The sequence below is a fragment of the Saccostrea echinata genome, unplaced genomic scaffold (assembly GCF_033153115.1).
Source record: "Saccostrea echinata isolate AGI-Se365-2 ecotype Australia unplaced genomic scaffold, CSIRO_AGI_Sech_v1 ptg000057l, whole genome shotgun sequence".
NCBI lineage: Eukaryota > Metazoa > Mollusca > Bivalvia > Ostreida > Ostreidae > Saccostrea > Saccostrea echinata.
In genome coordinates this window covers 262,375-280,199 of record NW_026889806.1, presented here as the reverse complement: position 1 = coordinate 280,199, position 17,825 = coordinate 262,375, and the positions used below count along the sequence as shown (strand labels likewise).

The following is a 17,825-nucleotide window of genomic DNA, read 5'->3' as shown; positions in this document are numbered from 1 at the left end:
TATATTTGAATTTAAATGTTAGGTAAAATTGCAAATTTTTAAGCAAATACATGAAATAAAACTCAAGATATTAAAAATCAAAATTTTGACTTAAGTCTATTCTCAGTTTATGGTCTTGGGGCCTGGTAAATTTTAAATGAAACACATGATATTTTCTGCTGTTTCCTGTTAGATTTTTTTTTCCACTTTACTATTCCTATGTCAAGTTGTAAGTTATAAGGAATGAAAAAGATTCGATCTTATCTAGATTCCTAACTTTGTAATATAAAAAAGGTAAATTTATACTGTCAGAAACTTTAAAAGAATAGTTTCTTAATAATGAAACATAATATTGAGCCCTGTCATATATCAACGGCAAATTATCAATAATGAGGAAGATAAAGGACTTACAATGAAAACATATAGAGAATATACAAAAAGTCTGCTCATGACGAAGATCATATTATCACTATTTATTGTATACATGTTGTAGTTTCCAATTCGAATTTTGGGGGGCTTCATCTATGAGGAAGTCTTTTGGAATTCTGTTCTTGACAACCAATTAATTTCGAAATCAGCATCATTACAATTCTGTTAAATTATTTCAGTAACACTTTTATAAAATGGATTCATTCCTGTTGCGGCATCAAGTGTAGATCTCCTTATTTCTCTGTTAACGTTAAACAATACCAAAGATCCCCTATTGTATCTGAAAATCACGCGTAAGTCTATTGGGCTTTACATTTAAATTTACAACAAGCAAATTTAAAGAATTGTGGTCCCCCGCTTTCGGTGTCTTAGAGGTTTGGATGCACTTATTAATGGCATATTGTAACTGTCTTGTTTGTACGTCCTTCAAACCTGTAGGTCAAGGTCATGAAGTAATAGATAATATACCTTTCTGAAAGGTGTTCTCATAGGTAATGTACATGCACTTGCTAAGTATGGAAACCCTATCGTCTTGATTTTCTACATTTTAGCTACCTAGTTGTACAGTATGCGTTGAATGTTATTTTTTACATGATCTATTTTGGGGCATGCTCGTTGTTTGGCGGCTTACTATATTTTCATATGTATTTAATAAAATGTTAAAATCTAATCATTGTTTTAGTTACACTTTTCTGGGATAAAATTGAGAGTGTAAAAAAGACATAAGTAATATAATTGGATTGAAACTCTTTTCAAGTCCGTGGTTCTGTTGAGCTTAGAGACAGGTCAACTCTATAAAAGATACATACAGAAGCATATTCTCCTTAGATGGGGTTGACGAGTTGACGATATTTATGTTTGTACACTTGTCTATCTGCCTACTTCTCTGATGAAGAAACTTCAATCTGGGTAACATGAACTTCTTTATGTATCAAATGTATTTCTTTATATAAAATCTGTAGAACAACGTCTGTCTCTAACCGGTGAGGTAAATTTTAATGAAGGGCATGATATATATATATATATAAATACCTGATGTATATCTTTTTTTTTTAAAAATAATTAAAGTCCCATAAGGGGATGGAAGGACTCATTTGTATGTTTCGCCTGTCTGTATTGACGGTTTATGTTACCACTTGACAATAATGCAATTCACTGAGGACACCAGAATACTAGAAATTCATCATTCCGGAAGGATAGCAAATCAGTATCTGAGTAACAGGAATGTTTTTGATTGATTGATTGTGTGTTGTTTAACGTCCCATTCGAGAATGTTTTCACCATTAAAGAGACGTCCCTGGATGACGTTGAACGGCTTTAAATTTTTATCTTTACTCGGCACTCACTGCAATTGAGCAGTGATGGTTCTTTATGGTGCCAGTGCCTACCGTGACACGTGACCTCGGTTTTTAAGGTCTCTTCCGAAGGACCCGTGACTTTAGCCGGGCGCTTGGTGAAGGAACAGTCACTATCTATGTTTACATCTTGACGCAGCGCGGCGAACGAGAATCGAACCCGGGCCGCTCGAAGGAATGTTTTTGAAAGATCATGAATAATAAAATTACAAAATTTTCTTGATATAATATTCCTCCATGCTCCTAGGTTATAAACTTACGAGAACAGTTATTTTTCCAAATAAAGTAAAATTTTAATGATTTTAATAACCAATAATGATTTTACTTATCAAGAAGGTATTTTGGTATAAAAACAAAACAAGCTGAAAGAACTACGCACGCACGCACATGTCCATTAATTTTGAACGATCAAATTTTGATCAAACTGACAGCAGCTTCAATGTGTGGAAAAAGAATCTTTATTGGAATCGATTGAAAAAAATACACACAAACAAAATTGAACTTATTTTAGAATACAACTACTAGTAAGATTATTTATCATGCCATATAATATGAAGATATCTTGCATAAGTTTTGACTACGTGTGCAAATTGTATTTTGTGTGCAAATTGTATTTTATTCATCCGGCAATGAAATGCGAGCTTATTAAACAGGAAGTTATGTCATGAGTATCACGTGCAAGATTTTAATTTTTTTAATGTATGAGTCACTTTGCCACAAAGAATCTGGATCAGAACAATAAAAATAACTAGAAGTGTTGTATTTGGAGCAAGAGAAACATCATGAATACGCTATACATTGCTGGAATTATTTGTCAGCTGGCAAGCTTTGCAGGTTAGGCATTAAAATAACCTATCACTGAAAATTTCGTATCAAATTAGAGGAATTAATTGATATAAATAAAAGGTTATGTTTTTGAATTATCTGATTTCTTTGAATTGACGATTCGAATTCTAATCATTTGCATGTATCATCTTTTGGCTTAGGCGTCTCTTATGCTCAGTGTGACCCGACAGGGTATCCTAAATGTCTAGCCGGGGTTCAACTTCCGCAAGGGGAAACAACAAGAGATGTTAATTGCACGTAAGTAAAGTTTGTTTATGCAAGTTCAAATGTTATTTTTCAAAACTCGACCATGTTTACTCACTCAAATAATTTCCATGCTTTCCTATTTAAGTTAATGCAATTTTCATGAAAGCAAAAATTCGTAAAAAACACTTTAATGATAAAAATGATAATAATTCTTGCTTTCTTGAAAACGGTTCCTTTTTCAAGAAACATTACCTTCAACATTACCTTTATATTTTATGAAGTAGCTTGTTTGACTTTTATATATTAGGTACAAACAAGAAATTACTTTTTTTATTGCATGTATTATTTTATTAATCCATTACATAGCTGGAATTTAGGCTAAAATAAACAAAATACATAGCATAAAATTATTATCGGATTTTACAGAGCTTTGAGACAGGTAGCAACCTGTCTTGAACCATAAAAAGTTCTTGTGCATCAAATACAGACTTCCAGCGCATTTTACAGACAATCAATATAACATGTGGTAAGTAACAGAACCTAACAGTTTATCGTAAGTATAAGTATCTATTAAAATATATATTTAATCTAAATATGAATATAAAACATTTTAATAAGTGACAATTGTCCTGTTTTTTTTTTTAATATTTACAATTTTATAATTCATAAATACAAATTAGGTAATTTTGTTTCCATCTGTGTCCGATGTTTATTCATAGATTTTTGATTTATTTTATTTTGAGGTAGAAATATGGGAAAAAATCTGTTCAATGAAAGCAGATATTATGTAAATTGTAATTCCTTGTTGATTCACATTAATCTTCAACTTTATTAAAAAAAGAAAACCTGATATGTACTATTACCGAAGTTGGTGTTGGCACGAAAAAGATCCCTCGCTGCTCAATAGCCATGAGTGTCGAGTATAGGTATAAATTTGTAGCCCGGCCTCCATCGGCAAGTGGTAGCGTCTCCATATGAGTGAAAATAACTCAAAGGGACGTTAAACAACATACAAACAAACTTTTACACTTTGTTTGAAAAGTATCAGTAATTTGATTGAAAGAGTACGGATTGATGCATTGTTCTACACTAAAGTCATTAAAAGGAACTGAAATGTATTTGAAATGTAACATGAAATTTATTTTATTGTAGAAAAAATATTAAAATCTTGAGCACCTGTTTAAAACTACCCTTCTGTTCAAGGGCATAATGGAGACTCGCTTCTAAATGAAATAATCTCATGATTATGCATGAAAACACAACGTATTTCGGTTTCCCTTTCCAGTAGAGAATAATGACATAATTGTGACTTTTGTAGGTGATTCTAGCTGCGACTTAATCAAGTGCTTGACAGACATGGGAATAGATTTTGGAAGTTTACAAAGCGATCCAGAGAAAGTTAACTGGTATTGTCTTTTTACATTCAATAATATAAGCATTTCATATGTAGTAGATTTTGAAAGAAGAAATAAAAGCTTGTCAAATATTCCTTGTACAGCAGAACATCTTTGTCTATTTATTTCATAATATTGCAGAGAGTTATTCACACACTGTAACGTGGACGAGCTAGGCTTCCCTTCCAAATCAAGAATTTCTTCAAATGAAAAGAATATATTTACAAAAAGACAGAAAGGATAAAAGAACGAAAAAATCAACCATTCATACACACTCGCTCCCCCTCTCCATGTCCCTCTCTTTCTCAACTATATAGACACTAAAATGTAATTCACGAGTATTTACGGTAAATAAAGGAAAAATCCGTCAACAATTCAGTGTGTATATAATGGTCTTACAATTAGAATGAAAAACGTCAGTAAGCATATGACTTAATGATAGATTTGCTGACAAGGTCATTGTATCGCCATAGAACTTACCAAATGATGACTTTAAACGAGACTGTTGAAATTTTTAATTACAAGAAAACTTTACAGAGCCATCATGTTCACGTTCTCTTTCACCCTATAACTTCGCCCTACAACTATAGTCCTGCTGGACACTTTATTACTGGTGACGTAAATATAGTTACTAATGAGGACCCTAAATCACTAACTTTAAAAGGGCCAAAAGTTAGAGACCCCGATCTTTCAACTGGAATCATAATTTCATAAACATATTGAATTCTGTGGAAGATTACCCAGGCGATGGGCCAGAGATGAAAAAGAGGACATTGCCACTTTGTCAACATGGATTAAATGTATCAGATGTATGTTAAAATCTCGCATTAAGCAATTGAGGTACAATATGAAAACCATCTATCCTTCTGTGTTCAGTATAACTCAGAAGTGAAAAAAGAATTTGATAGACTACATTTTCAGTATGTAGTACTAGTGGTCCCCGCTGACAAAGCAGGTGACAACATTGTCTTTGTTTGTAAGGCTTATTATTAGTCCCTTACCGGTGAAACCGGAGGGGACTATACTCGTAGGTTTTTTTTAATTGTTTTATAGAGGAACTGCGATTTAATTCTACAAGTGGCAATCCAACTTATACCCATAGCTCCTTTTCTATGGAGGAAATTCTTCAAAATCATATGTCAGTTTTGAATATTTTCAATATTCCCAACAACCAAAATGAAGTTGAATTACCATATTCATATTGGATTCCAAAACTTCATAAAAATCCTTAAAAACAAAGATACATAGGGGGTTCCAGTAAATGTTCTATCAAGCCCTCACTAAAATATTAACAGCAGTGAAGGAGAAACTTCAAAAGTACTGTGCAACAATATATTCGAGAAGTTTTGTAAATCAAATGTGGAAAGTTAAAAATTCAAAGGAACATTTGGAAAATTTGAAATCACAAACTTTTACCATAACATAAAAAACTTACGACTTTTCAACTCTGTATACAACCATTCCCCACGATAAATTAAAGTCCAGGTTTTGTGACATCATTGAGAGCTGTTTTTTAAATAAAATTTAACTCGTAAATTTACTTACTTTGTCATTAATAATTTGCAAAATCTTTTTGCTAAAAACATTCTGATTGTAAATATAAGTACTCTGAAGTTGATATTACAAAGATGCTTGAGTTTCTGATTGACAATATCGATGTGGTGTTTAGAGACCAGGTCTTCCAACAATTTGTTTTGAATTTCCATGGGTAACAATTGCGCCCCATTGTTAGCAGACTTTTTTGTATTCATATGAAGCAGAATTTATTTGAAGTCTTATACGTGAGAAACAGAAATCTCTTGTTGGACTTCAGCTCGAGATTACCGTCAGGGTAACTCATTCGACAGAGTGCTCGCTCCGTGATTGGAAGGTCGTGGGTTTGAGCCCCGGTCGCGACTGACCTAAGCCGAAAAAAAAAAAAAAACGTAGTAACTGTTCCTCCGCCAAGCGCTCGGCACTTTGAAGTGAAAGTTGCGGGTCCTTCAGATGAGTCCTTAAAAACGGAGGCCCCCTGTCACGACAGGCGTTGGCACGATAAAGATCCCCCATTGCTCAATGGCTCTGAGTGCCAAGTAAAGGTCTAAATTTGAAGCCCTTCACCGGTATATGGTGACGTCTCTATATGAGTGAAAAATTCTCGAACGGCACCGAAAACAACAACCAACCAACCATTCATTCAACATGACTTTTAGATATATCGACGACGTATTAACAATTAACAATAGTTATTTCCATTTATGTGTCGAGTTTGAAAAAAAAGATACACGTACCACAGAGTCTGACACATCTGTTTCATATTTGAATATTGTATTTGAAAAATACGTTAATGGAAGCGTAACATCAAAGCTTTGTGATAAACGTGACTTTAACTTGTCAATCGTCAACTTCCCTTACTTATGCAGCAATATATCCTTATCATCTGCATATGGGGTGTAAATCTCTCAATTGATTCCATACGCAAGAGCATACTTTACTTATGAACAATTTCTAAAACGAGGTAAGTTATTGACAAACAAGTTGATGAAACAAGAAAATCAGCAATCTTGTTAAAAGTCATTATTTCTTAAGTTCTTTGGTCGATACAATGCCCATGTCAGCAAATACAATCTATCATAAGTCATATGTTGACTGACGTTTTTCATACTACGCAGTACAGTCAAATATTGACTGACGTTTTTCATACTACGTAGTACAATTAAGGTGCAAAATGGAAATATCGGCGAATTTTTTAGATAGAAAGTACATTCTATACAAGGATGGGCGATTCTTTTTAGGACTTTATTATTATCGGACAAATTCAATGTGGTTGAAAACTACACGTTGAGGACTATTAGATTTCTTATTAAGACTTTTCACATGAGGTGGCAGTCATTTTAGCTAATATACTTGAAGTATTGAAGTTATCTATAAATTCCAATATTGCAAGGGCATAACCAAGTTAAAAATAAAAGTTTAATTGATAATTATTTTCAACTCTCTTTGTAGTTTGTGAAAAGTGCTGCGAACCTATATAAATTCTACTATCTCGACTAAAATTACATTTGTTAGGCCGTATGTTGAATATTTTGCTGGTCAAGGACATTAAATAAAGATATAATTAATTCATTTGCCAGATTTCATCAGGTTCGCAGCACTTTTCAAATATCTTCATGCTTCTTGAGTTTATGTGTAAATGCTTGTCATAATTCATTGAGGGTATGCCCTTGCAATATATCGATTTATTATGACCCTTCATCACCCTTCAATGAATCTGCAGACAAATATACGGCAGTATCGCTTGTCTAGGGAATGTGTGGGAAGTATGAATAAAATCATAAAAAGAGACATTGCATTCAAGTTATGGCCTTTTATATACATTTACCTGCAAATAATATTTTATTTAATTACAAAATACATTTTTCATTGTATAAAATATGACTTGATCCGCCTCTAACAGTATACAAACTGCGTCAAATTTTACGATATGACGTCACATTGACAAGTGCATTGCGATTAGTGAATTGTTTATATATTGCTGTGTGGGATTTAACCAACGACAAAAATACATGTATGCAGCAATATACCTTCATCACCTGCATACGAGGTATATATCTCTCAGTTGATTCGATACGCAAGAGCATGCTCTACGTATGTACAATTTCTAAAACGAGGTAAATTATTGACAAATAAGTTGATGAAACAAGAATATCAGCTGTCTCGTTTAAAGTCATCATTTCGTAAGTTCTATGGTCGATACAATGACCTTGTCAGCAAATACAATTTATCATTGAGTCAAATGCTGACTGACGTTTTTCATACTGATTGTTAGGCCATTATTTACACACTGAATTGTCGACGGATTTCTCCGTTATTTCCCGATCATGACAAGGAGCACACGGCGGGTGTGACCGGTCGGCAGGGGATGCTCACTCCTCCATGGCACCTGATCCCATCTCTGATGTTTGGAGGTCCGTGTTTGCTCTTCTCCTATTTTGTATTGTTTAATGGACTTTTGAGCTTGAATACTGTTCGTTATCTCCATATATTTCATGTAGTAGTTAGTATTGATGTAGTGTAAAGCTATCCAACAGTTTAAAATAGCAAATCATTTCATTTTGTGGTCATTTGAAAAAGTTATAATTTTGTGTGATGTCATAGTAAGCATTTCCAGTGTAAATTAGGCCCTCCTCCTTATTGTAGCCTTAACTGTGCTGCGTAATCGTTAGGCCATTATTAAAACACTGAATTGACGACGGATTTTTCCGTTAGTTACCGAACATGACAAGACGCACACGGCGGATCTAAAGTTGAAACTTGTAATTAATAGAGACATATAAAATTTCATGACTTACGTTTGCTCGTTCATTTCAAGGAGCACACGTGGGTGTGACCAGTCGACAGGGGATGCTCACTCCTCCATGGCACCTGATCGATCCAACTCTGATGTTTTGGAGGACCGTGTTTGCTTTGCTCCCGATTTGTATTGTTTTAATGGACTTTGACCTTAAATACTGTTCGTTATCTCCATATATCATTCATGAAACAGATGTGGCAGATTCTGTAGTGTCTTTTATTTCAAGTTCACTGGGATATATCGAATCGTAATATGAATTGAAGAAACTATTGTTAATTGATAATACATTGTCGATTTATGTAAATGTCGAGTTGGAGGCCACAGCAAGTATTTTCGCTCATGTAGAAGTTTTTAAATAAAATCTGCTTCATAGAAATATAAAAAAAGGTCGGCTAATTAAGGAGCACAATTATTGACTATCAGAATTCTAACAGTTTGTTGAAGGACCTGGTCTACGAATACTATATAAAGGTTGTCATTGAGGATCTCTAGCATCCTTTCAATATCAACTTCAGAGTACTTGTGTGTAGAATCAGATTGATTTTTAACAAATGTGATTTCCTCATGTTTTCAACATATCCTTAAATCATCATCATCAAAACGTCTTCATTGGCGTCATCACTGTCTTCATCATCATTTTGATGTACACCTCAGCATAGTGCACGGTATATTTTCCATTCATGCATCCTATCACGATGTCTACATGTATCTGCTATTGTAACGAATCTTACAAAAATACATATTAGAGAGATATTGAAAATGATTTATCAAACCTTTTTCTTAACTTTTCATACCGAAATATACAATGTCTGGGTTTGGCCAATCGACAGGGAATGCTTACGTCTTTATAGCGCAAGATCCATTCTCTGAAATGATTTTTTTCTGATGTTTTCTGGAGCCCATGTTTGCTTTCCTCTCAATATGTATTGTTTAAATAGATTGTTGAAATAAACTGAGCATTATTACTGGTCGGAATTTTGACATTTCAATATTACATGCAACAAGAAAAATTTTCACTATTGATCTCTCTTTTTCACTGTAAATACACACCAAATAGGGAATATCTTCATACAATTTCCTTTTCAACACCATATTACTATGTGTAAACTCGTACCAAAATATGATTACTCATTAATTATTTTCATATATTTTTTTTAAAATTTGTTTAAGGGATATTGCTTTATCATATTTTCTTCTTCCCAGCGAGAGTTTTCGTGCAGCGCAGCCTTGCTTTGAAAGCCAAAAGAATGTTTGTGAGGGAAACACAATCTTCGAAACAGCTGCAGGTTATATTCCGCAATTAGAGTCAAGGTGTGGCAGAGGGGGTTCCTAAGGTAACCTGAGTGATTTAAAAAGTTACAAAATGCTTGAATATATTCTACACAAAAGGAACTCGGTAGTGTATTAAAAACGGGAAATATATTTCCAACCCGGACATAGGTCCCTCTGGAATAATTAAGATTGAACTAATAACCCCCCAAGGATTATTCATTGTATTATTTATAGAAAATGCATAGTATTTAAAGTACCCATTGTTTATTTATTTGAAAAATGCTTTATAAAACATCAAGACTGATTTTAAGTGTCTTTAATAGGCAATGGAACCTTCACTATCCAAGACACCTGGATCCTCCTGTTTGTTGTACTGGTCAATATGGCAGCTCTTTCTCAATGATTGCAGGATACTTACCAAAAACACCATTAAGGAACTATTTTCTCTTTGGGGGGGGGGGGGTAAAATGCCGTCGAGTTCGTGTTATAAAGAGACCCAGGAATTCATGTTCTCCACTAAAATTAAAATATCAATCTACAGTATCATTTTTCCTCTTCAACCAAGTAAATCAATAATTTTTCACTAACAACGAAAATTTTACCCTATGAAAACCCACGAAAATGGTACTAGCAATGGATATGGAACATCCTACGGAGATTTGTTATCAAAAGTGTGAAAGCAAATTTCAAAATTAATATGTATTGATCATCCGAGTGGCCTGTAATAGAATATAGTGCTTTTTTCAAAAAAAAATTATTCAATCGTATATGTTTGTAGAGTTTCAACCCATCTATAAACCAAATCGGAACATTGAAGAAACAAAAGACCCAAGGGTTTTACCGTCGCCTAAGTATAGTGAAACATTTTAAATAATCTATAGATTGAATATAAAATAAAACAAAATAAGCTGAAATATGAACTATGCTATGTTGCACAAAATCAAGAAAAATAGGATAACAACGGATCACCAAAATAATTTAATGTTCAGTAACACATCTGAAGGTTGATCTATTTACTTACCTGTACTTGTCCCCATTTGTCACTATTCCCATGCAAACAAAACAAAAGTTCTTGAGAACTATTTATAAATCCATCTCATATCCTCTCACATTGGCCTCCAGCTCTTAGTCTTTGATGAACATTTAATGTACAAAGATAAGGTATTGTTGTCCCATTTTTATTTATCTATTATTTACAAGTCTACCTGACCATTAAAACGTATGAAAGCACTTATTATATTAAAGATTATAACAATTATTGAGTTATTTTGTTCTTCAATTGCCCTTCCTGGCCCCTGACCCAGGGGCCACAAATTTGACTATTTTTGAAGAGGCATCTTGATCATTTTAACCATGTTCCTATTTTATCTGCTTAAAATACAGGGGGAGAGAAGATTTTTAAAGAATTTATGCATTTTTACTTTATGATCATTTGAGCCCCATTCTAACTCCAGGACCCCCGATCCTAAGGCTATGAATTTCACAATTTTGTTAGAGGGCAGAATGCTTATTTCAATCATGCCAAGACTTTGATTGCTGTATGTCCAGGAGTAAAGAAAAAGATTTTTAAAGATAGCAAAAATTTGATGGTTTTAACCCCACCCCTAAGGCTCCATTGGGCAGGGACGATGAAATTAATAATTTTGATCCCCTTCACTAATAGATGTTTTATGCCAAAATTGATGAAATGAATCAGCGGCTGCAGCAAAAAAAAAAAAAAAAAAAAAAAAAAAAAAAGCTGAAAATGTTCAAATGATATCGCACGACACACGATGGTGGATTAAAACAGATAGAAAATTAAAAGATCACCTGAGTGACTCAGATGACCTCAAAGGGCTAAATTTGACCGCCTATTTAAAAATGAAGATTTGTAATAGAAAACTGGTGTTGTATAGTAAAACTTCTGCATAGCAATTAAACCTTCCCCTCGGAATGTTAACTACATATATAGTAAAGCTTCAGCCTCGGAATAATTACTAAATATAATACATTTCTAGCTTTTGGATACTTTACTATAAAGTGAAATTCCCCCAAGGAACGTTGAGGATATAGCAAACATTTCCTTGAATAAATCATGCACCTTGATATTTTGCTATGCTTTCAACGTTTTCCCTTAACCATGCTTAATCCCAGGATATTATTCACATTCATCGTGCTATCTGACTATTGATAATCAAAATTAGTTTTAGTAATGAGCAAGATTCCAAATCAAGAAAGGTAATACTATCTCCTCACCTTCGTTATATGTAAACTGGTTAAAGTGGTATCTGGATGGACTATCGTGATTACATCGTAAGACAATACAGTTATATTTTGAAATCGAAGTAGCATTTTTTCTCACATTTTGGCGAGGTGTGTTTGAAATAACTGTTGTGGTCTTCAAAAGAATTGGATTCTGATTTTTTTTTTCCTTAAAAAATGCATGTTCACAAAAAAACTTACAATACTTACATGTATTTAACAGGTTGAAACTTTACTGAAGTAGAATAATTGTATTCCTATTAGAATACAAAATCAAAACCGTTTACGGTTAGATGGGAAGGTTACTATGTGGAAGAAATAATATCTAAGAAAATTTTCCGCTTGAGGGAAGGTTTACTATACAGTATGTATACATTAAGGCAGGGGCCTATATACTAACGGGATAGGCAACTTCTACAGTTTCCTTTGCCTCTATCATGAAATCACGTAAGACGCGAAACTTCGCGGGACGAGTATAGACTCCATCGCCGCCATATTGAATTTTTACAATATTAGTGCTTCATTTTCTTCAATAACATCTTCAAATCAAAAATTGCACCACCAATTTAGTCAGGTAAGTGTTGTATTATCTTCATTGATTACTAGTGAGCATATTTTGACCACCCGCGATATGGTGTTTACATATTAAGATAACCGGTCAGGCGTTGAGCCTCGTGGCTATGTTTACAAGCACAGCGGGTGTTGAAGAGGCATCAAAGGGGGTTAAATGCGGAGAATAATAATGGAAACATAATTTTAGTTAATGATAAAACATAATACGGCAAGTTTTAGAAAGATTCTGTGATATATTTCTTAATTATTGTCTCTAATCGTCGAATTTTGCAAATTAAAAAGCCGAGATGGGGACCCCAAGATTTTTCAATAAACATCTTAATTTTGAAAGAAAATTCAAAATTGTCGATTTTGAATATTAAAATAAATATAGTTCTATATATTGAAAATCTTTATCTTTAAATATTTTTTAAGTGGCAAAAACAACTCTTAAAGTTGGACATTTTTCTCTTGCGGCCATGTTTGTTTTTATCAGAATGTCATGCCGAGGTGGTCTTCGGAAAATTTCTTAAAACTTAAAGTTTATTGCATTAAGGTGAAAGAAAGTTCGATCAAATTGTACAGAAATAACCAAAGAATGGATCTTTGCTAAAAGATATTGGTATTAATTAAAGAGAATTTATAATTCAATAGTTTAAGTGGTGAAAATTCCAAAAACAAGTATAATAGATGGAAAAGACCATTGATTTATATATTAAGTATCATTTCCCTTCAAAAGGTTTTTCTCAAGGGTCCTTATTAAATGTGGTCCATATTATGATTTCCTCTTATTACATCTTGAATGAATACAAATCCAGAAAAAAATAAACAATACTGTTGTGTTTATACTCAAAATACTGGTAAAAGATCTTAGATATTTTATTCTTAACATTACTAGTCTTTTAATTAAGTGTATAAAATTTGCACTTCCAGACCCCCTGAATGTGTAATCTACCTGTAGCACACTCCCAAGGTAATACAATCAGCCAATCAAAATGAAGCATTATCTATATCAGTCAGTACTGTTAATTGTTTGTTTGTTTGTATGTTGTTTAACGTCCCTCTCGACAATTTTTGCCTCATATGGAGACGCCACCACCTGCCGGTGGAGAACTGCAAATTTTGTCCTATACTCGACACTTACGGCCATTGAGGAGTGAGGGATCTTTATCGTGCCAGCACCTACTGCGACACGGACCTCGGTTTATACGGTCTCATCCGAAAGACCGGTCTCCACGTCCCACAGTGGGATTCGAACCCGCGACGTAAGGATCAACTCCATACTCCGCGACTCTAGAGCAGACGCTCTAACCACTGCGCTAGGCGGACGACGTCAGTACTGTGAAAAAAGAATTAAGAAGAATGATAATACAATTACTAGCCATTATTACACCTGTTTAAATTGTAATGAACATGGAAAGTGCACAAATATAGAAGATGGTGTTTGAGATATATATTTATTTATAGTGTGTGTTTTAAATAAGTAGGGATTTTTTTCATAAATATTAAATTCTATACAATTGCACACACCAGTAGTCACCATCCAACTTTTCATAGATATATTTTCATTTAAGTTGAAATGTGCAGTACAATATTTTCTAAATATTATACTTTCATGTAAATTAGTTGAATCTGATTCGTCGAGAAACATTTGTTAAGAACACTATTAACCGCTGAATAATGAAGCCATGCCCTCCAGCGTAGCAACAGTTAACAATGCTTGACGACGGGTGATATTCCAAAGAAAATTGACTGTGCAGAATTTATGCACACATGGTTCACTGTAATATGTTTTTGTATAAAACATTCAGTATAATATAATAAATGATGCGTGTAACATTGAAAATTTTCAGCCCTCGGAACCATTGTCTCGGTTGCGCCTCGGATGACAATGGTTTTCTTGGGATGAAGATTTTCAATGTTACACTCAACTACATGCAATATTTATTTATTATCACATATATCAGGCATAAATATTTTAATTGCTATGAAGCTTGAATTCATTACCGATTCAAAAAAAAGCCAATGTAGTTTCAGATTAGTGTGCAAATTTTTTCAGCAAGAAAAGAAAATCACACTTTAGCATGTTTAGTGACACATTATTAGTAAGTTTTCAACTTTTCATTTTTATGAAAACAATGCATAAAAAAAAATCACTTTATCCAAATGTGTTTCCCAAGGGAGACTATACATAAATAAAAAAAGTGTTTGACTGATTTTGATTAGGAATGGCTTGAAGAATAATTTCCTAAAATTTAAATAAATTGTAGATTTACATGTTTTTATACCATGTTAAGAAATGCAATTCTGTGAAAAAATTAATTTTAACGAACTGTATGCCAACCTCGCAGGAAAAAAGAATTTCCAAAGTGTTAAATAATAACTGGTATAATATCATATTCAATCAAATGATGTTTTGTGAATTACAAGCAGCATTTATACGACTGTGAGTCATGTTCCTGTACATACATGTTTCGGAGAAGGAGGTTGACCCTCAGCTTATCAAAACCTTTTATCAGTATACCATTTCTTTCTTCTTTGAAAAAAAAGGATAAAAAAAACTTAAACCAGGCCCGAGAAGAACAATCCCATGTACAGGTGGAACACAATTATGGCCATGATGTTCCTCAAACTGAGGAATACAGACTCCCCCTGCTCAGACTGTGAATCTGATGGTTTAGACCCAAATTACACAGGAATTGGACATAGAGAATTTGGATTTGGATGCAGGCATCCTTGTTCGAGAAAGTGTTGAAGTTGAGACAGAGGAGGTGACAGATCCATTTGAAATTTTACGACATGAGTTAACTGGAAACGTGCCCTCACCATATATTATGGACTTCAATGAAAAAACATAGTATTAACATTCTCCAGCTCTACAATAAAGAACACAATACATCTGTGAAGTCATCACTTGTGATTAGACTAAACTGCCATGTTCAGCTGTATGCTCATCGCACATTAATTCCTGAAACACATGATTTTTGGAGTGAGCTTTCAAACAAGTCCACAATGGAAGTGACCTTTTCAAGATTCTGGAAAAGTTTTTACAGCATCAAGTGTGCATTGGAAATCCTGATCCAGAATTCAGGAATTGACACACGCTGGATGTGGAATCTCAAACGCCTCATCACCAGAATTTTAGCCTACCGAGAAGGTGACTTTCGTGCTGTCCAAGGGAATTTGTCATATTCATCAAAAAGCCATTAAACATTGGGAATATGGTATGCGTTGGCATCCGGCAATCATAAGATGGTGTCTCTACCTTTCGCAGAAGTCATCAAAAGCTTATAATGCTCTACGAGACTTGGGCTTTATCACACTGCCAAGTTCAAGGACGCTCTTTGATTATACCCATTATCTTACCAGTGCCCTTGGTTTCCAGCCAGATGTAAAGTTATTGCTCGAAGAGTGTGAAAAAAAGAGAAATGTTTCAGGAAGAATTGAAGAGCTACACTGGTATTTTGTTCGACGAAACACGGATAAAAGACACTACTGGACTTATTATCCCCTGATATTCTGATTTTTCTCTCAAAATCTCTGTCAGCCTTTGTACTTTCACTGTACATTACTGTACTTACCTCTGTACTTCACGGTACATAACAGTACAACTCTGTACAGAGGCACAGCATTTCACAGCACCTCCCTGTACTTCACAGTACACTTCCTCTGTACATCACAGTACCCCACAATACTCCATAGTACGCAGCCACTGCTTACCACTGTACGTCACAGATATTAGCTGTACAGATAACTGATCTTCACAGTACATTGCTGTTATTCCCTGAACCCTCATACTGTACATCACAGTACATCAAAACATTCTACAGTTTATGCAGTATATACCAATGTAAAACCAATTTTACTCTGTCCTACCCTGAAAAGCTTTGTATCCTAGGAAATTTATTTAATATTTAAAAAAAAAAATCTTATTTTATTTCATGTTATTTCATGGTTGCTTTTGAATACATGTATTTCTGAGAGATTAATTTTCAAAATGGATAGAGCGCCCTTGATTCTAGATATAACTGAAAATGGTGTATTTAAATGTTCTATTTTCTTTTTTTTTAAATCCTTTTGTCCAAGTATTTTAAATGAGTTTCCATTTAACATCTGAGAAATGAGTAAACGGACATTTTAAAGAGTTAGAGTTTTACAATTCTTTTTAATTTATAGTTAATTAATTATATTAATCTTTTCTCCACATAGTATTATATGTTTTTAATTCTACATAATTGTGTACACTGAAAAGCTGATTAAAGTCAATGTTATGATTTAGATTTCTGATTTTCAATTAATTCAACTTTTCATTTTCCTTGAATTATCTTATATGTACAGTGTACATCTACTGATAATTTTCTCCTTATATTCATTATGAAAACAACTAGAATTAGTTAATCCCTAATCGCCGTCAAACGTACTGATACCCCCCCCCCCCCCATTTTTCTCGACAAACTGAGAGAAAATATTGAAAATGTACCGTCTTTACTGCAATACGTCGATAATTATTGACCATAAGTTATATTGCAGGTATTGAACTCCAGAACAGTGCTGATTATCTTGGTTTGTGATGATAAACGTAATAAAAATATATAAATATTTTTTTTATTAACATAATTCCCGACTAATTCGATATAAAGTATTAATCTTGCGAATCAAGTTTTAACTTAAGTGAATGTATGGAACTGTTGCTTTTTATCTCTTTCCAAGTTCAATCTTAAAATCAATAAATACAGGCCCGTAGGTAGCAATTTCACATTGAGGGGGCACAACCATACATTTTCAGTTGGGGAGGGTGCACTATGAACTACCAAAATTCCTTGACAAGCTAAAAAAGGTCATCAGACATTATTATTGAGTGGGCACAAGCATGTAGCAGCTATGTTTTCTATAGAATTGTATATATTATTATTGGGGGACCACCCCCCCCCCCGGTTCCTACGGCCATGTAATAAATTTAATTCAAGAATTAATGATCATTTTATTCTATTCAATACAACGGGTACGTATATCCGTATGCATGTAGCTTGCTTTATTTCCTTTTACCATTGATTAGAAAAACATGTTTTTAAATATTTCTCAACAAGACAAGCGCCTCTGAATTTTTTTCTCTATGTACAATTTTTTTTAATGTAAAATTATGAAGACTTGGTTTAAAATTAAGGAGTAATTGTACATGTAATTCAAAATATCCCCGCTTTTAAGGATTTCTGGTATCCTCAGACAGATTTCTGAAAT

At 33.6% G+C, this 17,825-nt stretch overlaps 1 long non-coding RNA gene across 1 annotated transcript; it reads left to right on the top strand.

Annotated features, from left to right (window-relative positions):
• Window positions 1-2,521: 2,521 nt before the first annotated feature.
• Window positions 2,522-9,839, top strand: LOC133174398 (uncharacterized). The gene is made up of 5 exons (XR_009719132.1): window positions 2,522-2,597; window positions 2,750-2,846; window positions 3,222-3,321; window positions 4,114-4,201; window positions 9,726-9,839. It is a non-coding gene; the product is annotated as an uncharacterized LOC133174398 (long non-coding RNA).
• The last annotated feature ends 7,986 nt before the right edge of the window (window positions 9,840-17,825 follow it).